Raw genomic sequence first — 24851 nt, 5'->3', positions numbered from 1 at the left:
GAGATCTCAAAAGCATTTGTTAAACAGTTCAACACCCAGAAAAGTCTCTTTCAATACTGATGGTTAAATTACTTCAAATAAATCAAATTATTCCACTGATGACAGGTTGTTGTTTTTTTTTTTTTTTTTGCTTGCTTGTTTTGGTTTTCTGTTTTTGGCCTAGAGTACTATTGTTTTATGTTCTCTCTAAATAGAATGAGCTTCAAGATGAGGAAATGCTTATCTTTCTTGCATTAGTTCAAGAGAACTACTCACTTTTGGAATATATTGAGCTGCTGGATAAGAAGGTGAACCCCAGGGGACTGGGGTTGCTCAGTTTATCGGGCACTTGGCACCTGTCAAACCCAACCCTGATAGGTGCCAGGAGAGAGAAGATAAACTGGTCCTAATCTCTTGCAGAAAGCAACAAAGCAGGCCCCCATGCTTTAAGTTTCTTCTAAATGATCTTTGCAGAGTAATGAACTTGATTTACCTCAAAAGGATGAGCTGTGATTCAAAGCTACAACCACGGGGCCTACTGCCAAGGCAACTGCATCCATGTGTAATTCAGTAACTCCATCCTCAGCCTGTCTGTGAGTTAAGTCTAGGTTAAGATGCTGAATGCCACCGACCTGTGCAGCACTGCAGACCAAGGGTGTATTTTATGATACCACTCACCCACTAGAGGTGCCAGGTCCAGGAAACAGAAAGAATTCAATAGACCTCAGCATTGCAATAAAAAAACTAGCAGCTTTGCTGAATGCATCCAGCTTGGGCTTAGGAGTTAATGGAAGTCGGATGAAGATCCAGCCCTTTTGTGTGCTGCTGTCTGGAAGAAGGCTTCTCAAGGTTTTCAGAATCCCAGGGAGTATCACAAAAGAGGTGTGTTTTTTTTCAGGATGCAAAAAAACTGCAAACAACTGCAAGCCCCAGTGGTGTGCTAAAGCAATTTGATCACAAAATGAAGCTTGTGTTTCTTCCAGCCTCTAAACTGACCACAGACAGTGCACTTAGTTAAAAGCCAAGATGATTCCTAACAGAGTTTCAATTTTAATGATTTCATAGCGTACTATAAAAAACTAAGAAACATTTTTTTATTATTATCATTATTATTAATTTAAGTATGCCGTCAAACTCTCCGTGACTCTAAATCCATGCAATTCTGAGAATTGCAGCTACAAAATTGACTCACAGATTTTAATAGGACTTGATACTCTTCCAGAAGATTTATTATCATCAAACACAAGGTAATAGGATCAGCGCAGAGATGACTGCGAAGTGGGGAGAACAATGACATACATGAGGTCAGATTTGAAGATCTCATTATCCTATTTTGCTTTAAACCCTACAAATCTATAAGAGGCTATTTGAAGTTTTGTTTTGTTTTTAGAGAGACATAACTCTATTTCTTTCTTTATTCTCTGCCTAGACAACTCTTTTACAACAGGTGATAAACAACCGGCCTTCATTATCATTTTATTGCATTACCCTTTGGTTCAAATCTAATTACATGAGCATCTTCCTTCTCCAAACATCTCTGATTAGTTTATACTCTCTGAAATTATTCATTTCCTCAACTAACGTCCTCTTTCCTGGTAAATAGTATGTATTTATATACATCTTTGACCTCATTAGCCTTGCACAGGCCAAAAGACACTTGTCCACCTTCCAGATTTAAGCAGATGCCAAGGGATTGCTCTCTGCAGCAAAGTGAAATGATTTTGTCATCGTTCTTAATGCTTTGTATACCCAAAGATATTTCTAAACAGCTCCCTATGTCTCTCCTTGTTCTTTTGCTAATGATTGCATTTCTCTGTCCCTGGCGTGTTTACATCAAGCCTATTCCATAGAGGAGATTTCCAAAAACCTGGAAGCAGTTAAAGCCCTAAATTCCCATGAAAGCCCTAGTACTTGCTTTGCACTGTTGAAATTTCCCCAGATAAGTTTTCCCTGATGGCTTTCCCCCAAGTCCTCTTTCTCCCCACATGCAGCAACCAGCCAAGCTGCTTGCATGAGCACCAACTACTCTTTCCATCGGGACATGCCAGATTAGCTTAAACTGGTGAGGCAAACCCAATCCAAGTTTACATTATTATTTCTTCTTTTCAAGGAACCGAACTCTCGAAAAGCCCTGGGTCTTAGCTCTACAAGACAGAGGTTGAAGAGTCTTTGTTCCTCTAGCTCATTTTGACCCAAACTCCTTCTGGAAGCTGCCCATGTGCCATGACCAAGGAAACAAGAGCTGAGAGACCAAGGCCAGAGGAGAACTCCTAAGGGTTGAATCAAGCCCAGTGTTCTGGTGGACCTAAAGGAGCAATTGTCCATACAGTAGCAATGCCCAGCAGGGTTTTTATGCTGCCTGCAAAGCCTTTACTATCACCCTGGGGGTACTCAGCCCCAAGGGCCACATCTGTCATGGCTCCACATTCATTTAGGAGTGACTTCCTCTATCCTGGCAATAACTGAAGGGAAAGGATTTATCTTGTAGGTGCCCCCCTTCTGTCCTATCTTTCTAGGTGGAACTGGGGAGGAAGAAAATCCTCCCACAGCCTCCAGCCTGCAGCAAAAACTGACCCCCACCACCAACTGTGTCTGTGCTGACCAGAGCAGTAGGTTAGGATTCATATCCTCGTTTAATTTGCAGCCACCCTTTAAGTCTGATGCAGAATAGCTTACAAACTCGCACAGGAAGCTTAATAATATCTCAGCTTATCACAGGCAGGAATAACAATATTTTTCCCTCAAAGGGAGAGCTCTTAATACTCTTTCATTACAAAACATATCTGGGCCAAAAAAAAAAAAAAAAAAAAAAAAGGAATAATTACAGGACTCGGTGTAGTTGGGGACGTTTCAAATAAAGAATAGGGAGAAACGTTCAGTGCAAATGAAGAGTCAATTACTGACTAATTTGTTTGTATCATTTAGCAAACCCTGCTGAGCACCTGGGGGGATGTTATTGCAAGGGAAGCCTGGGACTATTTCTCATAAATGTAAGCAGATTAACTTCCCTTTGTCTAAACCTCATGCATTTTGCATTACTCTGCAGGAGGAGAGATCACAGGTTTGTAGCCCTACGTTCACCTTGCTATCCATCAGGAGGCAAAGGAAAGAAGGCTGGTTCATTAAGTACAGGCAGTCTCCCACTGAGAGCCTAAGACTCACCCTGGGGTTGAATTCTCACCTGCACACAGAGCCAGACAGAAGGAAATTGTCCCTAAAAAATCCAAGCCTTCCTTACAGCCACAGGGAAGGTCCTAGGTGAGCAGCACCCAGTGCCGTGTAATTCATCTTATCTATTTTAAACCTCTACAGAAAAAGGTGAATAGTGCTCTGGACATCATTTGCTGGATTTAAGTGGAAGTTAACAGTGATTCTTCTGACTCCACTTCAGCTGCTCTCCTGGGACAGATGAACTGCCTGGCAGGACTGCTGATTACTCTCCACTGCCCACAGCAGTGTCTTGGGATGTCCAGCTCGTGCCTAAATGCCAGTCCTTGTTCCCTTGTCTAAGCTGTGTAACGCCTTGCCATAGGGTAGTGCAGCTGCTCAAAGTAGTCTGCTAAGGGTTGTAAAATACACAGAAATTACCAGTCAGAAACTACCTGGACTTAGCTGGTCAGAGGTTGAAAGAGTATCTGAGGGGAAAATTATGTATGTGTGTCTTGTTTCTGTACAATGTCTTGGGCACTTGTCTGTGATCCCTGCCAAAGACGGGATGGTGGCATAGAAATACCTTTAAAGTGCAGCCATCCAATGTTCTTACAGCTTATTCTTACAGAGAATACAGAATGCTTTGGGTTGGAAGGGACATTAAAGATCATCTAGTTCCAACATCCCTGCCAAAGGCAGAGACATCTATCATCTCCATCTGTCTCCATCATATGCCCATCGATATGTTCTGTATATCAATGTTCTTATATGTATCACCTCCAAGACAGCCCTTCTGCCTGAGCCCATTCAGTCTCCACACTGTTCTTCAAAGAGCAAAAGTGCTATCCTTTAACTCTTTTGTTGTTGTTTTTTCGTCTGTATGTGTGGTTTTGTGTGTTTTGTTTTGTTTTGATTTGCTTTTGTCCCAAATCCCCAGGCATAGTCTGTATCCTTCCTGTTCTCCCATACATACTGTACCAGAAGCTGTATAAACCCAGGGGAAAAAAAAAAAAAAAAGATACTGCTTCACCCAGAGATGCTGGCCTCCAACAGCCTAATGCACTGGTGACAATGCAATTACTTTAAGTAGGAATGTGGGTATTGTGACCACCAGCCTCTCATTTTTCCACCCTATTGATATACCCCTACAAAAAGAACTCTTGTATCTTTGCAAGTGTATGCATTTCTTCTCCCAGTAAATTACACTTTCCCAGGCCCCTTCCATGCTGACAAATTGCATGAAGCCCCACAGGCACGTTCCCTCATTTAATCAGAAGACTAACTGGACTCAGACACTTGGCCTGGACTCAAGTATAATGCCCGTCAGCAGTTGATGTGCTTCTTTCCTGACAGTCAGCTCTCCCTCCTTGACACGTTGCCAGAGACTGCTAAAGCAGCAGTGCTTCCTGCAAACATTTGTTACCCTCCCAGCAAGGAGCACCCCAAAGTGACAAGCATGAGTTGTTAGATGTAAGACCGGCAGCAAGAAAAGAATGCCCCTTTCTCAGTGAAAAGGAAAAAAAAAAAAGAAAAAAGAAAAAAAAAAAAAAAAGAGCATTGAAACAAAAGAGAATGAATGAAAATGAAAAGCAGGAATCTAATGTACTCACTGAGTAATTATAGTGGCAAAGGCATGCACCAAGCTGAGAGCTTCCATGGAAAAAATAGCTGAATATCAAGGAAAGCAAATTTCATGCTTATTTGCTGCAAATCCCGATTCTGCTCCGTTTGTGTGCAGGGTATATAACCTGCCCAGACATCCCCACATAAGAGGCTATATGCAGGAAAGTCGTTTGCATTTCTTCAGACCCTTGGCAAGCCATTCAGACCCCCAAAATGGGAGGGGGGGGGGGGCTGGTTACATTCTGCAGCCCACCTCCAGCCCAACACCCACCCCCAGTAACATACAGGACAGGTAGATGGGGGCACTGAGTGAGGCTCACTCAGATTGACATTTTCACTTGCAAACCTCACCTTCACAGCTGAATTTCCTCTGCTTTGATCATGCTGTAAGCATCCACGTGGATTTAAGTGTCACGATTTGGGAAGCGTAGTGTTACAAATCCAGGGAGAATAATCCCTTTCCTTTAAATCCCCTCTGGATTAATAATCATGGAAGGGTAAAAAGATATGAAGTTGAGTGGATCTTTCTTTTGGTGTAGCTATAAAACAGAGTTTCTAGCTATTAAAGCCTTTACAAGTATTTCTTTTTTATTTTGTTGCAAGAATCGCTATCCTGCCTTTATTCTAGCTTTTTTATTAACAACACAAAATGGCCCCAAAGGTGAAGTTATATCACATGCTCTCAGTTCCCATTTCACAGTAGTTTGTTGCTGTTGTTGCTTTACACTGTGAAACACCATAATTCCCTCCCCCACCCAAAAAAAAAAGAAAAAAGTGTAGTTTTTCAAAAATCTGGCTCAGGCAGCAGGCTGACCCCCTCAGGAGAAAGTTGTGGTGCTCAAGCACCTTCACCTCAAGAATTTTGGGTGCTCGAGCACTGCAAGCCATGTGAGACGGTGGCTCAGCATCAGCCACAAGAACCAGGACACACTGCCTGGACCATGGCTCAAAAATGGCACCATGCAGAGCTGGTGCTGGACTCTGCTGACCTCCGGGGTGTTCTCCTGATGGGTCTGCCTCTCATCTGAGGACAACCCATAGGTTGTCCTAGGGGACTTGTTCAGCTGTGCTCAGTGGAGCCAGGCTTGGCTGAAAAGCTCCAGATTTTATTTTATTTTTCACACGTCCCTGGCTTCAGGATCTCAAGCTCTTGAACTTCTCTTGGAGCACTACCCAGGGTGGTGGGAAGGGATGTGGTTAGAAACAGGATGGGGCATCCCACAGTGTCCCAGGATACTTGGTGAGCATAAATACCTCTGTCCCACCAGTCCCTTAACCATTACAGGAATAATTTATCTGGATTAGGACAGACTGAACTGGCTATTGGAGGACTGAAGAAAGCAAGTGATGTTTTGTTGAGGGAAAGAAGAAAGACAGATGTGGTCAAGGGTGCTGTGAAGGCCTTTCCCAGCACAACAAAGCACCATGGAAGACAGTCAAATAATCAGAGAGAGGGAGCTTTGAGGGTTTGACAATGACCATTAAATCATCCTCCTCCTGCACACTAGGGAGCTTTAGTCACCTTGGCAGGGAGTGGGGGAAAGTCAGACCTCAGGATCAAGGGAGGAACATGCAGCTGAGGGCTATGGGGATTAAGCTGGAAAACATGTCTCTGAGGGGAAGCTTAAAAAAAAATCATTAAAAAAAGCATGCATTCATAAAGTGCAAGGGAGCTTGGAAGAAAGGGAGGTGCAGAAATGAATTTGTAGGAAGCATACCAACTTTCTGAGGTCTCATTCTCTCTGATTTTGAAGTAAAGTCTCTGTTTCCATGCCTTTGCAAGACACCAATGTGCCTGTGCCCCACCACTCCTCCTCCAGCCTGGCACCTTAATAAGAGCTCATCTAATGGATTAAGCAAAGACCTGAGATGCTTTGGCTGTTGGTTCAATTGGCATCCTGGCTAAATTCCTACAGGCACAGTAATCCAGGAGAGGTCTTCGTGGGTCAGTAATCTCTTAAGATTTAAGACTTTCATCCTCCAAAAACTCTGTGTCTCTGCTGCAAATTGTATCAGTGATGTCACTTAAGATTTGATGGAACCTCTCTGTGCAAGAGGCTTCCAGCTACAGCGGTATATGGCAGAAACATTGCTCCTGTACAAAACAAACCAGAACAAAACCACTTTATTTTATTAGATTCTGGTTGCGTGTTCAGGGTGAAAACATGCCTTGTGAAATTGAAGGGAACCTGTTTGATGTAAAAATCTAGTGGAGGCGAGTTATTGCAGCTTTTCACTGTCCAGCCTCTGGCAATTTCACCCCAGACACAGTGAGGTGAAAAGCAAAGTCTCGTCTTCTTTAGGGCTTCAAATTAAAAGAGAGAACTTTGTTCAGAACATGTGGCCATTTCCATGGTAGTCTCCAATTTCCAGCACTGCCCTCACTATGATTGCTTTGAAATGAGAGTGCCTCTTTCTGGTTCAGTTTGTTGATGTTTGCGCGTAGATGTGGACTAAGGAAATTCAAAAATATAGCACGCCATATCTCTTCTAGAAAAATCTCACATGCAGAATTTTTTTTATGATGGAGAATGGACATTTTCTGATCAATTAAAAGCAATATTGAATATACAAAACAATCTCCTTTAGGAATGAGTTCCTTTCCCGCAATAAGCCTTGCATGGCGCTGGGGGGGGTGAACATACTTGCTTTCACTGCTCATGTAAGTGGGAGCCTTTTTAAAATGCGTGCTTCCTTGTTGCTATGTGTTCTAGATCTAAGACTTCTGATTATCTTCAATTACATACAATTACTTGATTAGATATGAGGCAGACCTAGTCTTTTACTGGAATCGCAGCCTTTATGACTCACACTTAAAATGAGTACTGCAAGCTAAACAGCATCAATCACTCAAGTATCTCCATACTCAAAGCACCAAAAATTGACCAGGTTAAACTGACTTCAGTAAAGGTGCATTGGTTTATACTGGGCTGAAAATCCATTTCTGGTATGGTAACAGGATTAAAGATCATATGATAAATAACAAACCAGAGGCTGATTGGACAGCCGCTGCTGCATTTAGCCTTTGCCTCCCTTGAATTTGCCTCATTGTTTATTATCAAAATAATACAATTACGATTATTGGATTACCAGACAAATTCCTCTCTAGCAACAAGCTGTAATAGTGAAACCATCTGCCTTTGGTATTAAATGAACATGCTGAGTTATATATCTGCATTTCAGCATCCAGACCATTACAGAGACATTAGATCTCCGTTAACCTTATGCTGATTTAAGAGTTGTTGTTCTTTAGTAATGGAACTCATAAGAGAAAAAAAAAAAAAAAAAAAAAAAAGTCCTTCCTGAGGCCACAGAGAGAAGCCCAGGTGATGAGTGTTTAAGAAGCACGTTTCCTCACTCCCATTTATTGCTGGAGACACCCCAGGTTCTGGTGGCGCCCACGCCACGTTGGTGTTGTGACACCTATACAAAGAGGTGCCTGATTTGCCCCATGAATTCCCCTGAACTTGCTGTCCAAACACCTCCAGGGAGAAATTCAGGGAGAGAACCAGGCTTTCATGTTCTAGTTTGTCTTCTGAAGAGTCCTATCCAGGTGCCTCTCTGCCAAGAGAGGAATCCAGCCCAGGCTGGAGGAATAAAAGGTTGTTTCCACGGCCATGCCATTGTCGTATCATATGCATCTGAGAGGCAGCCACATCTGGAAGGAGAAAAATAAAACTCGTTCAATCACCTGCAAACAAGATCTCTCAGAGCTTTGGGTGGGGGAGAAAATGAAGTGACAAGCTGTGAAATACTGACCAAAAATGTAAGAGGAAATTGCACTCGGGGGGAAATAAAACTCCTGCTTTCAGATGGATTTGTTGGAATAAATGAGCTGGGAGAATTCAGCTTTCTCTGTACCTTGTTTATACTAATGAAGTATTCAAGCTCTTTCTGTTTGCATTTTCAGGGTGTATTTTTGAATTCATTCTGTTTCTAGATGCCTTTCCTTTTGAGGTTCCTGAACTCTTTAGCTCTTTGCCAGTGTTTATGGCAGGGATTTATTTATTCCTGTCTTAGTCAAAGGGATTTTTCACTCTCCTACTCATTGTTTCAGCAGTAAGCCGGTAAATAGCATCTCACAGTGCTGGCAACACCTCATTTGCCAGGTGTTGATCTGAAGAGCAGCCATTTAAGCAAGCAGGTGTGGAAAGACTGAAGGGGTTGGTGTAACTTCAGGTAACACAGACAGAAGTGGACTTCTACATGGATGTCATTTGCTAAACACTGTCATTCAGTGTGCAAAACCAGCATCACCCAAGAAGTGTCTGCCCTGGAACTTGACCCTTCTGCAGAGGCACCAGGGACCTGGAAGGACTAAGCAGCCCAAGAGGCCCAGTCCCTCCTGTCCTAAGCAGAAATACTCACCATCCTTCCCCAGAATGATTGAGCACCATGTGAAAAATGTCCAGGATCTGTCCTTGGTTGTTTCTTGCTGAACCTGTTCCAAAATGTCCATTTTCTACCTTTTAGAGACCTTCTAATTTCCCCTCTGAATTGATCCCTGCACACTTTATCTTCATTTGCCCTTGTTTTGACATTCTGCTTGAGATTAAACAATTCTTCTTTCTTACTGACCTTCGTATTAAAAACCACAGCAGTTATATCCCCGTTCTGCACTGTTTTTGCTAGTCAAAACTGATGTCTTCCCCAGTTTTGACCTCTCCTCCATTGCCAGTTCTTACATTGTCAACTCTTGGCATCATTCCTACTTCAAAAGCAACTTTCTTGCCCACAAGACAATGAGGACAAGACACAAGAAAGCCAGGTGGCTTCTCTTCTTTGTCATACATGTCTTTGACACATGCAATCCAGCATTTACTAGATAAGGTAAATTGCCTCAAAACCTCTGAGAACCAGACACAACCAGGTTCACCTCAGTCTTTTATGTCCCACCATCAAGACACAAAAAGCAGAGGTGATCTGAGCACAATCTCACCATGCCAATCCCAGGCTATGGCTCCCAGAAGGCCTCCCAGTGACAATTATGGCTTGTAGGGGACTCAGATTAGAAAATCCCACATTTATTCATGGCTCACCATCTAGCTCTGGGTGGAAAATACCAGCAAGCACATCCACACAGAGACTTCCAACAGTGCCTGTGCTGCTCCCTCAGCCCTGCCACTCATGGGTGTTTCAGCCCATATCCACCTTCCTGAGGCCAAGCATGGACTGCTGATGGTGGATGCACTGCTAGGGTTGTGAAGGTCACATCAGTCAGGACACCTTCATTCTGGGGAATGTATCCTTTTCAGGTTTTATTTCCCTTTTTCTGTCTTACTAGATTTGCTAGGTCTCTATCCAGCCCATCAGTCCCCCACAAAACACAGGCCTATGCAAGTTCTATCAAGCTGTATTTAAATTTAAGCAGGAGGGATCTTCTCAGCCCCTTGCAAACCAGGTAACTGCACATTTCATTCCTTCCTCCTGGGCAGCTCTGCTTTCCTTCTTTTCCTTTGTTTCATGATCTCTGCAGAAGGGAAAAAGCATCTGCTCCTCCCCTGTTTACAGCTTCAAGGACACTCTGCTTCATGCTTTTCTCTTGGCCAAACTTACACCACTTCATAAAAATAAATATGGTCAAGCATGTTTTTCTAAACAGGACAGAAAGTACAAATCCTGTCCTTGGAGGCCCATATGCACACAAAAACACATGAGGGAAGGTCAATTGTTAATCTTGTAATTACCCCTTTTGCTCCTTGAAAGCAGCATTGTCTTCGAATTCACTGGGGATGCGCACTGTGGCTGGGGAGATTTCAGCACGCGCTGGAGGTCGGCTGTGAGGGATACAAAGGCAACAGAGGCAGGAAGAGCCAAAGAGCTTCCCCACAGAGGTCTTGTGGATGTAGGCAGCGGGCCCCAATTCAGCTCGGCACACACTGTGCTCGGCATGTGCTTTGCTGCTTGGGTTGCTCAGGATGCTCGTCTTTAAAGCACGGCATATAATCCTAGATTCATTAAGGTTGGAAGAGATCTTCAAGCTCATCTGGTCCAACCAGCACCCTACCACCAATGTCACACACTAAACCATGTTTATCGCGATTCCTCAGTACAGGCAGGACTTGGCAAGCAGTTTGCCACTTTGACACTTTGCCTGTGACACTCCCAGACCTGACTTTTGCCTCTCTCCCATTTCTCAGCAAAGTCTTCTTCACACACAGACAGCAAGCTCTGTGTGCTAATGTGCCCCAATACATTTCCCAGCTGTACACGGGCAGAAGTCACTCGTAGGTGCTGATCAGAATCCATATGATCAGCTCTCCTCTCCCTTACTATGCTAAAAGGGCATCTGGGTATCTACAGCACCTCAACTCTCCTCTAGATATTCCTGTTTACGTGAGGTCATGCAGGCAAATTTTCAGTAATAAAAAGTCCCCATTTGTGAGAGTGTGGGGTTTGTCCTTACTAGGACTTGCTCCAAGGCCCTCGTTTAAAACTGCTTACTTTACAGGAAGCAAATTCTTTTCAGCAGTCCGCTCTTTCTGCTAGCTCATTTTCCTTCACAGCTTCTCTTTCATGAAAAACTAACAGGAACAAATTAACAGATCTTTTTTTTTTTTTCCTAAGGCAACAAGGGACCATTAGGTCATTTGAGATCGATTTCCCATATAACACAGTGTCACAACACGGGGCTTTCCTTCGGCAATCACTTGGCTCCCTCCTATCCGTTTCTCATCAGAGGCACTGCTTAATGCTTCCTGGGAGTACTCTTTTTTCCTAGTACTTGACATAACTCATCTCCTTGGTAATCCTTGCGGATGGATTGCCACCCCTCTGCTTCCCAATTTTCCCAGGCTTCTGGAGCCCCAGAGTTTATTCCTGCAAAACTGAGGATGTTGCAGTTCTGTGAAGGGGAGGTGCTGTTCACGATCTCCGAACTCAGTACGTGATTAGGCAAGAACAGGACAGAACCAAGTCTTACAAGGGCAATGCTGAGGGTCATGTTCCTGGTCAGAAGAAGGGAGATATGCAAGAGGAAGAAAGGGGTGAAATCCGAAGGACTCAGCCCTGTCATTTTTCTCATGTTCCAGCTGTTACTTTCAGCAGCTTTCAGGTCTTGGAAGCTAAGGGCAATGTTCTGTGGCCTTTCACGACCATGAATAATAGGGATCATGTCACTAACCCAGGGCTCCAACCTGGCATCTGTTGCAACAGAATTACAGACTTGTTTCCTTAGGTTGGTCATACTCACAGCTTGTTTTAGGTTAGTTTTTACACATTCTGTGTCACAAAATGTGGTGGGATGCCTCTTGTTTCTGACTGTGCTGTTACTCCTTTTTTGCACATTCCTATGTAGGAATTACCACTTCTCAACATAGACCCTTCCCATTTTCTGCTCCTTTTTGGCTAAGAGTGATGTCCAGTCGTGGTGACCATCTCTGTGCTGGAGGCTCTCAGCAGCAGGGTGGGTGCTGAGCTCCATTGCTCTGCGCTGTCCTTGGCCATACAGCCAGCAGCGACAAATGTGGCAGGGTTAGATGCCTCCATGTCCCCCATGGACAACGTGGACAAGTGCTTTGCACACAGCTTTTGCACATAAAATTACTCCTCCCACTTTGTTTTTAAGGGTGACATCTTTGCAGGAGCAGACCAGACCCTTTCTCAGTCGTACTCTATTTTAAAGACACACTGTTAGGTCTAGAAGGCAGATGGACATACATGCAGACATATCTATGTGCAAATACTTCTCTGCAAATAGTGTACACACATACATCCACATGTATGTCCTGCACAGACACCACACTACCTGATCCCCTATTAAAGTTTGTCTGGCCATTTCAAAGCCTGAACATCCCATTCTTCTTTAAAAATAAATAAAAATTAAAAAAAAAAAAAATGCTGTGGTGGTAAAACAGGAGTAGGAATGTGACTTCATGTCCCTCTGCTTTGGAGGTGCCTGCAGCGAGCCACATTTGTTTGTTTACTTATTTATTTATCTTGCTATTTTGAGCGTGTTCAGGGGATTTCTTTTTTCAGGGGGTGGAATGTCGAAAGAGCTCTTTTAAAAATGGGTCACTGGTCCCCTCCCAACTTCCCACCCCCGCCCTCTCCAGCAAAATATATAAATAAATAAAAATATAAACAAACATGCTTGTTATTCTGCTTTAAAATCTTGAGGGATCTGTTAAATTCCTCCTGCACAGCGCGAGCACCAGTCTGACTAATGCTGGACATGTGTGCTCAGGGTTTTTTTTTTTTCCTATGGTCGCCGTGATGTCCCCTGTGGGCTTTGATGCATGTCCATGAAGAATAAGGGGAAGAAGGGGTGCACGGGTTGGGGCGAAAAAGAAGGAGAGCACAAAAATAACCTAAATTCATCTGTGGCACTGGCCAAGCACAATAAAAGGACTGAGGCAAGCACTCAGAAAGTCCCTTTTTAGAGCTTGGCTTGGGTTGCAGGCAGAACCCCCAAAAGGCCCAATCCAACCCTTGCTGCCAGCAGAGCAAATGTTGCCTTTGATTTCAGTGAACTCCAAAGCAGGCTCCCAGGACACAAGTCCACAGGCCAGGAAAATTGGGAAAAAGCTTGCAGGAAGGTAAAAAACCACCAATCCTGAATCCCAGCCACCAGCTTGATGAGCTCGCCCCTGATAACATGCACAGCCCAAATCCCCACAGGTCCTCACACCTGGGTCAGGTCCTTCCCTGATCACACTGAACGAGTCCTCCCAGCACCACTGTTCCCTCAAAACAGCTAGCACCATGGGGCTCTATCACCTGGACACCAGCAGTAAATCAGGACACTTACATTCACCCAGTAATTTCACATTTGTTCAATCCATGGAAGAGAATCTGTCAAGGAAAACCAAGGCACTCCTGTGCTGTCTTGCCTTTTGGGATGAGGATGGGTCATCATGATTGGTCCAGTTCATCAGAGACCCTTGTGCTAAAATAATGGTTAATTAGTCATCACACCTCATGGCTGTAAATGGTGCAAATCCTGTGAGTTCACAGCTCTTTGCTCATGGTTCCTTACGAGCCACAAGTTCAAGATCATCCATGAGTCCCTGGGAAAAAAACAAAACATCCAGAACATCTTCCCATAGACAAGGCAGCCCCCATTCTTGACGGTATTAACTGCCTTCTGCCCCAGCATCCTGAATCTCTAGTCACCAGGGAAGGTAGACAAAGGGTTGCCCACCCTTGCTGTTGACTTCACTGCTCTTTCTCCACCCATCTCCTCTGAAAAACCCTTTTTCCCCATGTTGGCTGCCCTGTCCTGAGCAATGTGAGCTGATGAGGAAAGAGCAGACAGTACTCGATGCTCCCCCGATGACGTGCACCAGTGCAGGGGGAGGTAGACGTGGGCTCCTGACCCAGACAGACGGCAGTTCAGCCAGGTTAATTCCTCTGTAAACACTTTTGTTTGTGCAGTGATTTCGCCTAAAAGGCCCAATTTTATAGGTATGTTTGTAGATTTGCAACTATATCTATGTAAAATCCATCGAAAGAAGCGTAGTGTTATTCTCCTCCAAAATAAATAAATAAATAAATGAAAAATAAAATTAAAACTAAATGACTTTCAGTGCTGTCCAGGATCCAACTACAACAGCCCCGCTGTGCCCCCAGCTCCATCCCAGCAGCCCAGCCTGCAGCAGGGCAGAGCCATCCTGGGCTTTCAGCCCAACTCAGTTACCTTCTCAAATCCACTTCTGCCTTGGGGCTGGGGTCTCCTCTCTCCTTGGCCTGGTAACTTGGGGCTCCAACCCTGGAGACAAAGTTTTCTTCAAGGTTTTCTTAAATTAAATCAAGATGTAAAATAAACTTACCTCTTCTACAGCCTGAGGAACCATTGGAAGAGTGCAAATGGCTTTCTGGGCAGAAAACTGCCCTACCACTTCTTTCTGGTGGTGGGGGTTCTTCCTATCTTTTTGCCAAGAAAAGCATTGCCCCGATAAAGAAGGCAGAGTTCTCCTAATCAAATGTAGGTTTCTCTATGACACCTGCTTGCCTCGGGCTCCCTCTTTACTGAAAGGATGGTTACTCAGTCATGAGTGTGATTCATCTCATCCAAAGTAGACATTGAAAACAGATTAAATACATTAAATTAAAATTAATTAAATTAATTTTAATAAATTTTAATTAAAAGTAAAAAATATTAAAACCAGGTTAAATATATTGTGTCTTAATATTTTCTGCATTTCTTTATTGTCTATAGGTGTCCCAATTGGCAAGCTCATCTGGAAATATCCCGAGTGAGATGATTTCAGCCTAAATCTCAGTGTTAAACCTCCACCAGCACCTCGGCTTGTGTAGGCTGTATCCTGGAGGCAGCTGTAGAGGTCTCAGAGCTGCTGAGATCTTCACAACCTCACGCCTTTGAGAGCTTTTGCGCTGTGCCAGCTGAAGGAAAATCCATCCTCCACTCCAGGTTTGCAGGTCAGTTCGGACTTACTAAAACTCATTCCCATGGGGCAGCTTTTGAAGCAAAGCAAACTGCCAGCACCCAGTCCTTTTCCTATCAAGTATAAGGGAATCTGGGAGATAAAAGGACCTTCTTGTTAAAATTCCTAAACATAGCAAATAAACCTGGTGGCACAAACACCTCCTGACCTCTGGAGATCGTTCCTGCAAGAAGAAGTCTTTATAAGGCTGGGGGGCTTTTGCTAGCAGTGTTGGAAGGGAGGTTTATAACCCTGATCTAGCAGGAAAAAAGACCCATTACTGTTGCCACAAACTCTACAATGCTATATAAAGATTATAGTTTTTAAAGCTGGAGCCTAGGGAAGCTGACGTTTATGTGTGCCTCTTCTTGGTAGACACAAACTGAAGGAAAGGGAGGAAAACTTTAGGTGAAAAGCAGGAATTGCCACGGTTTCATGAAATTGAGGCTTTTTATTTTTTTCCTCATCTTACTAAATTTAGTGTGAAGTGAAATAGAATTACTTGGCTCTACTGCTGTTCCGGCCAGTTTATTTTTTTTAAAACCCAATATGAAACCAAGTCCAATTATAAACTCCTTCCCTGTGCTCTCCCTCAAGCCCCACCCAGAATAAATCACAGCCCCAGTCTTTAACAAGAATGTGAAACCACAACTCCGTTCCCCAAAAATGAAAAAGCAAAAACAAGACAAAAAATAAAAAATAAAAAGCTGACACAAGCCAATAAGTCAGGGGGGAAATGCTGACAAAATTAACACAAATGGTACCAATTACCACCTCAAGCCTTTGCCAACCACTAAATCATCCATAGAAACTAAGTTCACACCTCATCTTGCTGCTGGCATTGTAATTGCAAGTCCAACATGCTAGCTGGAGACACAGCAACTCCAGTTTTCCTATTTCCAGGTCTAGAAAATGGCCTGCACGTTTCCTCGCTAGGAATCAACAATGTCTCCTTTCCCAAAACACTCCAGAAAATGCTGACCCTCTCCTCCAGCATCGTTAACACTTCAGCCTGGAACTTAAAAACCTTTCCATGGAAGGGCTGGTGGGAAGCATGCATGTGAGGAGCTGCACATGTGTGAAGGAAAAACGGAAATCAAACGCCCAGTGAACGAGCTGAAATAAAGCCGTGTGAAAGCAGGAAGGACGCAGGCCAAGGAGGCTTTTGCAAAGCTTCTGCTGAACTGAACTTCCAGTGAGCTTGGCAGGATGCAAATATAGGATGGGCTCTGCTAAAGGCAGATGATCCAAAGAAACTACGAGAAGTTATCAGTCTGCATCAGAGGCACTCTCTACTCTGATAACAACTGGCCAGTTGCTGTCTTTCTACTGCACCAAGGCAAAGGAGGATTTTCAGAATGTATTCAATGAAATAGTTGCAGAATATTGCTAGGACAGGGAGTCCAGGCACGGAGCAAACAAGCCTGCTGTTGCCAGATGTCTTGCAAATGTGAGCTTGTTCCACAGCATCTACCTGAGCAGCATCTCTCCTGCAGACAGAGTGAGAAACTAACTCATCTTCAACATACGTGTTAGTAGAATGGTCCCCAATGTGTGGCAATGTCTTAACCCCAAGGTAAAGCCGATACATGTAGCTTTCTATCATGTCATAGGCGACATTCTCAGACACCATCCAGTCTCCTGGGAATTTGCTTTTGACTGTTAATGGCACTTGGAAGAAAGTCAGATCAAAAATCAGAGGGTAAGCATAAAGCCAAGGACCATGAAGATAAGGTATTAAGCCAAGGATCAACAAGATTTAATGGAGCATAAAAGAAAAATGTTACTGGCAAGCCTGCTATCTGACCAGCTGAGTGTTTTCCATCTCACAGCTGATCCAAGCCAAGACGTTTTATTGTGTGCGTTTCTTCAAGAGGTGTCCTTTGTTTCTTCTCCCATGTCTTTCAAAGGACTTGGAATACAGAGGGATTCGCCACTTTAGAAATCCTCCAGCATTTTTCTGTAGGAGAAGAGGTGTTAACCTCACTCTGCTGGACAGGTTCCAGCTTGAGCAACTTCATTCATGCTGTTTAAATCTCTCCTTCTCTTTTATATGTAAGGGGGGATATAGATGCTCTAAAGCATCTCAGATGGCATCAGTCAGCAACACGTAGGATCTGAATCATTAACTGTCACTGATATCGCTGAAACTGTCACTAAGTGTCACTGATATCCCAAGCACAAGCAGACACTTGGGCTGCTGACATCTGAAGTCAGGTGTCTGCAACTGGAGCTGAATCCCACCCTGCTCAACACCAGCCCTTTGGGCTTCCTGCAGAGTCAGCAAAGATGGAAAGGTACTTCCAGGAGGTGTTTCGTGTGCCACGTGCTGTTCTTTGGTCCAAAGTCAGCTGTGTTGGCTTAAGCTGCCTTTCTGGGCATTTAAGCCAAGCTGCCTGACTGCACCGAAGGTGTGAGGAGGGCTCACGTGGCCCACAAACATCACCCAGCTCTGGGGCAGCACCCACCAGGAGACACAGCTAGGCATGGAGCTATTCCATCTGGGTGGCCAAGAGGACATCTGACCATGTGTTATGACACAAGAGCTGCATGACATCCCTCATCCTTATCTGGAGAAAAAAAATTCAAGGCTTTATTTTCTGCTTTTGGCTCGAAGTGGGAAGAAAAAGCCAATAATTCACTTCAGAAAGGGGAATATGCTGGAAATATTCCATTCCATTAATGTGCAAATGTTTGTTTTAACTGCTGTTTCACAACGGATATAGCTTTTACAGGACAAAACACTTGAAACAAGGTGGAAATGGAACATTTCAGCTCGAGCAGAGTGAAACTTTCCACGCATTGCCAGCACATCCTCCCCAGCACGAGAAACCCCTTTGTGGTGGCAAACTGAAGCTTTCAGTGATGCCACGGAGCTCACACGTGCACAAAAGCCACCCCTGCAATGGGTGCACCCCCGCAATGGGTTTCCTATTGTTTGAGGTCAGGCTAAAGTTAGCTCCATCCCTTGGTAAGGTGAGGGCTGAGGAAGAAAACCATCGGCTGCTTTGCAAGCAAATGCTGTGACTTTCCTTATGAGCCCCTTGGGGTTTGTAACCACAACATTTCCTCTCCCCTCCCCATACCAGCCCCATGCTGGCCTCAGGGGATACAGCCAAACTGTTCCCTGAGAGAATATCTCAGCAGGTTGTTGAAATGAAGGAAAAATAAAGGCTGGCATTTTTTTTTACATTTTATTACTCATTTTCCTTTTGCTCGTATCCCTGTAAATGTTTAATTTACAGCCCGGTAAACTGAGCAGTCTCTGCTTAGAAATCCAGGTTGGATCCCTCTGCCAGTCATTCCCCTTCCTAACACTGGTCAAAGATGCTGATTTGCAGGTCTACGGCAAGGCTTCTTGAATGAGGAAAGGAGAAAAAGGGGCAATAAAACAGACTAGGGCATCCCTTTGTAAAGCAGCTCCGTCTGGCAGTCATACTGGTGTTGGGCAGTTGGCCAGGGACACAAGAGGTGGTTCAGAGCCACCTTTGGCCTGTCCTTGGTGGCACCAAGGCTAAAGACCCTTCACAGTCAGCAGAAACAGCAGGATTGTGCCTGACTTTCATAGCAAAAAAAAAAAAAAAAAGAGGGGAATATGAAATATTAAAATAACATGACCTCCCTCAAGGGTCCCTGGCACATATTAAAATTTTAATTTTCTCCTTCTGTTTGAAAGCCAAAGCCTATAAAAGGCTGAAAAAGTGGGGGGAAATAAAACCTTTTAGATTCTCCTTAAATACATGCGCTGTCATCAATAATACAAGGCCTTGAACCCTGAGGCAAGGAATGGAAAGCGTATCAGAAACAGCAATTGCATTTGTCATGCTACTTGGAGGCAGATCTTCCATTTCAACTGTTCCTCTGGAACTCATAATCTGGGAAGGGCCTCATCATCTTCGACCAACTTCTGTGTCTGTGACATCCCTGCCCTACATACACATGTAGATGAAGTGAGGAGATGCTGTTATCCCACTCATACAGACAGGGAATTGGGGCAGAAATGTTGGAATGTGTCAGATATATAGATACATAGATATATAGATATGCAGCCAGTACAGCAGTCCCCAGCTGAGCTGGTCACAGAATCACAGAAAAGCTCCAGTGGTCACCAAGGTTCACTTAATGACTGATGGAAAAAAGCAAGTGCTATTGAGGTTGCTCAACAAATGACGGACATCAACTTTGGGATGAAAAGAATTGCAGACACAAATTGGATTGATTCATGGTGTCCATGGTCCAGAGGAAAATCTGGGACACAAACAGAGGAGCTTCCATGGTGGGCTTCTATACTCAAGCCAAGAAACCCAGGGAGCCTCTAATCCACTCCCTTTCACTGAATGATGTCCCATATGAAGCAGAATATTGCATCTGTCTGAAAAGAAGCATGTGTGCTCATGGAATTTTGTCCCTGGTTGCTCTGTCTGACCAGCAAGGGAAAGCTGCTCACACTTTTGGGAGGAAAGCTAACCAGACCTGCTGCCTCTGTCTTCTAAAATGAGCAAAACCAGATTGGTTCACAGGCAGCAATGGTCAGACTTACAGGTCAATAGATTTAGACCATGATCTCTCTGGCCCAGCACTGAGGTTCAGGGAATAGTTTGGGACCTTTTCTCTTCAGAGGGAATGAGACAGATGCCCAGAGACCCACAATGTATGGGCACCCTGTGCCCGCAGTAGCTGGGTAAGAATAACCTTCCCTGCTCATTAAAACATGGGGCTTAAGTTTTCTTCTAGTGACCTCATACAATTAATAATAATAATAATAATAATAATACACTTTCAGAAACTGGCGGGGCAAGGATTTTCTGCTACCTTCCCAAAACATCAGTGGTTAAAATGTTTGCTTCTGGCAAAGAAAAAAAGGAGGACAGCACTGCGAATTAGAGTCACGGAAGGAGGGCAGTTCTGCAAATTAATGAGTCAGAAAGTAGTTTCCTTTCCTAGAGTTTAGCCAGGACTAACAATTAAACCTCAGTACGAGGTGTATCCTGTGATCTGTTACAATTACAGATTACCACCTGCTCCACAGCCTTATCTGTATGGTGTAAAAAGAAAGAAAAAGCAGATGGTTTGTGGCTGCATCCACAGCTGGAGGCAAGGTTGCTGCAGCTGTTAGCAGAGCCTGTGACGAGAGACTTTCTCAGGACGGGGCTGAAGCACAGGTTCCCAAGTGAGAGGAGCCTAGGACTGTTGAGTCCATCTTGTTGTTGCTGGGGCCAGTGACAAGCACCACAGGGCCACTGATGCTGTTCTCAATCAGCTCGTTTGTGCCACCTCCCACAGGCCCTTCCAGCCCCACCTTGCTTCCCACCTATCCCACACTCCTGTATTTAGAGGCAGGTGGCATTTACGTGGTCCATACTCCACTACCCACATTGCAACCTATATTTATCCATACCCAGCCCTCACCTCACACTCAATCTCCCTTCCCACCAACCCTCCATACCCAGTCCTTAGCCTCCCTCCTTCATTTCCCCCTTTTGCCCACTCTCACTGTCTCCAAACCCTGCCTCTTTTGCTCCACACCCTGCCTCTTTTGCCTCATCTTTCCTATCCATCTTCCTGAGTAAGGACCTCATTCCTATGCAATGAGACTGGGCACTCAGAATGGTCCCTTCCAGCCTGAAATTTGTTAAAGAGGAGCTTGTCTCACCTACCTTGAGATCTTCCAGAGAAAACATCCAGATTCCAGGAGATCACCCCAAACTGTCTCTTGCAACAAGGTGTTTTTTTGATTTGATTCCTCCAAGGCCTTTGAAGATAAAGCAAATTCTTATTTTCATTGCTGTATGGAATAACCAAAACTGGGAAAGACCTCACACCTCCGGACCTCTCACATATCTGACGTTTCCCTCAGAGACATTTGAGCAGGAATATGTCAAATGAGAGCCTGGCCTGAGACCTTCTCCCAGAGTTGACATGAATTTTCTAACCAGTTGAAGGAGAGAAGGCTTTTTCGTTCTAGCAAAATCTTCCTCCCTGGAGTTAAAACCCTGTTGCTGTGGATTTATACAAGAACAGCCAAGATTAATGGGATGGGAGATCCCTCCAGGGACCTTTTAATTAGGAGGGAAGGCTCATTAAAATCTTCCCAAATACCTGCATTGATGGCAATCTGGCCCACTCCTACACATAAACAGCAAAGACTCTGTCTTCTGTCTTCCCCTTCCCTCCTCCCTTCTGCCAGGGAGGACAACTCTAGGAGGGCTTTGGAGGCACTACATGATGGCAGGGAGGGACAGAAAAATCAATTCCTATCAGACTGCCTCCCTGCAGAAGTCATCCGTGGAGCTGCAGCCTGGAGAGGGGAAGGTGCCCTGCAATGATCAAAATTTTCTCCAAAGGTTTGCTGTCAGTCCCCATGCATAAACATGAAAGGAGGTTGACCTTGTATGCATATTAATCAGATGCATATTGTATAGGATAGGGTCACCACTAAAATCTCACTTTTCCATTCAGCAGCCATCATGTCCCACAAAGGGTTGCAGCCACAGAGCACAACACTCAACAGATTTGCCCATGTGACCAAAAAAAGTGGAGGGACACACATGAAAGTGGGAAAAATAACCCAACCATCATTCTGCTTTCCAGGAAATACTGCGATTTCTGAATTGCAGCACCTCTGTTGGATAAAAATCTCCAAATCTATAAATCTGCTGCAAAATGAGAACCTAGTTTTAGAGGACTTTGTATAGCCAGCAGCTCTACAGACCCTAAAGACAGTGGGTGCAAAGATGAACAGCAAAGCCAACCCATCCACCAGCAAACTTATTTTTGCAGAAAAAAAATATCAGCCAAAACTAATGCATCAGCAATCTGGAGGAAGAGCTGTCGTCCACGTTTTGCTGACCTGCTTTTCTAAGAAGTGCAGCTTAAATTGAATGGCTGCTACTGAATCCGTTTAATGCTCCAGTGAAGGAGATCTGCATGTAAGTAATTACCAGCCCACTCAGTGGAATAAGAGGAGGACTTGCAAGAAAATTATTTACAGACAGGAAGGGCAGAAAAACTGGCCTGTAAATTATTCCTGAGCCCTACTTTATCTCTTCTTAATGTTTTTCCTGATGCTTGTCAATTAAGTAAATTTGCCAGATCCACACAAAGTTACTTCCAGATGTGAAACTAGGCCTTGGGAATTCCCACCTGTTCATTTTACACTGAAAAAAAAAAAAAAAAAAAAAAAAAAAAAAAAAAAAACAGCTCAAGTTCATCAGTTGTCCTCAGTCTGTAAATGCACCTCCTGAGCCCTCTGACATTTTTCAGCATCACATCATAACCCAGGGTCATCCCACCCAGGGTCAGGTCCCTAAAGCACATAGTCAGGGCACCCAAAGTAGAGCCTTTCTGTCAAAAATGGGAAAACTGACTCAATCAATCCTCCCACAGCCTCAGTTATCTTCCAGTCACCCTTTTTTCATGTGGTGACCCCAAATCTGCCCGTGTCAGGTGTGTGTAGAAGTAAGTGGGACAAACTGGGATCACGTGGCTGTGCCACCACCAGCAAATTGGGCAGAGCAGTGGCTCGAGGTCAGTCCCACAACCACCCCACATGAGTATTAGCACTGTCCTTGCTGTCATTTTTGACCAAACTGATGAGCACAAGATAGCACAGGCCAAGGACAGTGGCAGTGGGCAGTGAGGATGAAGCTGTCTTGTTTGATGAGAGAGAAGATGTTGGGATATTGGCTGTCCAAACAGGATTTACACTGTGCTACAGCCCCCAGAGCCATGAGTAGGTCCCATTTAGTTTTCGGTATAGATGCAGCTTACATGCACATATTTAAGCACACTTAAGGACCTGGATTAGAAAAATTCTCAAGGCCTGCTCAGGCCACGTTTCTGTAATTTTACTGTGGGCTTTTCTCTTCAGCAGCATGTCCCCTGTCATCAGAACAGATTAGTCAGCTCAGTGTGCCGTCAATCGAGTAGCCACAAACAGCTAATGTAATTGCTACACGCTGACACAGCTTAGGTGAAAATACCCTTTGAGACATTCAGCATCCTCCAGCCAGCCTGTTGTGTTTTGTTTTGTTTTGTTTCCTTCTATAATGGGCCTTATTAAGTCAATTCATTATATTATAAATGATGGAGCTCCCCCACAATCAATATCTCATAGGAATTGAGTCTCGTCCACTTCATGTGCAAGAGTTCTTTTATCTCGGAGATGAAGAGCAGAGCTACTTGGACAAGGAGGTTGCAATTAGGACTATGATATTTGTAAGAAAACTGGCACCTGACTGGGCTTGCTGAATAATAAAGTAAACTAAGATAGATCCAAATAGAAACAACAGGAATCAAACTCTCCCTTTTCTGCATGGAAGTCCAGAGCCTCACGGTCAGCTGCCTCATTTCTCCATAGCTAGAACATGTATTCTTGGCTCATCCTGTGCTGCTGCATGTCTCTATTCTTGAGCTGCTATTTCCACCAGACAAAACCATGACTACATCATTTATAAACCTCTCAGGGCATTTGCAGTCCAGCTTTCACAGTTGTTGCCAGCAGCTTGAAACAGGTATGCTGCATCTCGTTTTGCATCTGTGCTAAATGCATTGGGATTTGCTGTGAAAGCTCCACTGCTCGCAGCAGAGGGGACTCAGCCTCTCCAGATGCAGTGACTTAATATCATTGCTCAACAAATCCCAACTATCCGATGCTCTGGGGACTTGAAATTTGTAGATCCATACAGTAATATAGGCTGGAAGGGATCTGTGGATTCCCATGGCACAAATCCTGCTCAGAGGAGAGCAGGTTGCTCAAGACTGAGAGCCCCAGCCTGGGCAGTGCTGCAGATGGGGTCTTACAAGTGCCTAAAAGAGTAAGGACCACCTTCCCTACAGCTGCTGGCTGTGGTTTTGCTGGTGCAGCACAGTATGAAGCTAAACTTCTCTATAAAAGCACAACCGAATCACTTTCACCTCCTTTTCCACCACAAGACCCTCATCCTTCTTCATAAATCTGTTCTTGAGCTCACCTGGCACCCAGGCTATGCTTTTTGGTTTTACAAATGGTACAGTTACTTATTCCAGCTTTTTCTCAGAAATTTTAGTTAAATTGACTCATCAATAATTCCTTCATTCCTCTTTCTCTCCCTTTTTAAAGGCTGGTACTGCATTTTTTCCATTCCTTGTCTTCAAGCGCCTCATCCATCTTCCATGTACTCAGAAGAACAGTCATTATGAGCTCTGCAGTTCCACGGGCTGTCTCTTAAAATATTTAAGAATGAAGTGAGGGCAGCCCATCTGAAATGCATTTGAGTGTCTGAGTGTTGAAACTGGCACCTTGCCTGTTCTAGACTGAGATGTCACTCCCTTATCCCTGGTATTAGCACTGTCCTCTGGTCACAGCTGATATTTCTAGGAAAGACTGCACAAAAAGGGCTCCTCGGTCTTCTCAGCAGCATCCATCAATCTCTCTTCCCCACCACTGAGTAAAGAGCCAGCTGTCTCTCAGATCTTTACTTTATTAAGGCGGTATATACAGAACCATAAAAGCAGCTATGAAAGTGCATATGTTTGTGGTATTCTTTTGTCGGAGAGACGTGTCCCTTGATTTCACGAGGTGTCCTGCTTTCTGAATCATCTTTAAATGTTCAGGCAACGCATGCTGGAGGGTTGTTCCCAGTCAGTGCTGCACCAGACCCAGGCGTTTGTGGTTGGAAGAGGCAGTGCTCTCAGTCTCCAGGACAGATGGGACACAGATTTAAAGTACCAAGC

Source organism: Aythya fuligula, chromosome 2, assembly GCF_009819795.1.
Source record: "Aythya fuligula isolate bAytFul2 chromosome 2, bAytFul2.pri, whole genome shotgun sequence".
NCBI classification, from domain to species: domain Eukaryota; kingdom Metazoa; phylum Chordata; class Aves; order Anseriformes; family Anatidae; genus Aythya; species Aythya fuligula.
The sequence above is the reverse complement of the archived record's forward strand: the minus strand, read 5'-3'. Positions refer to the sequence as shown.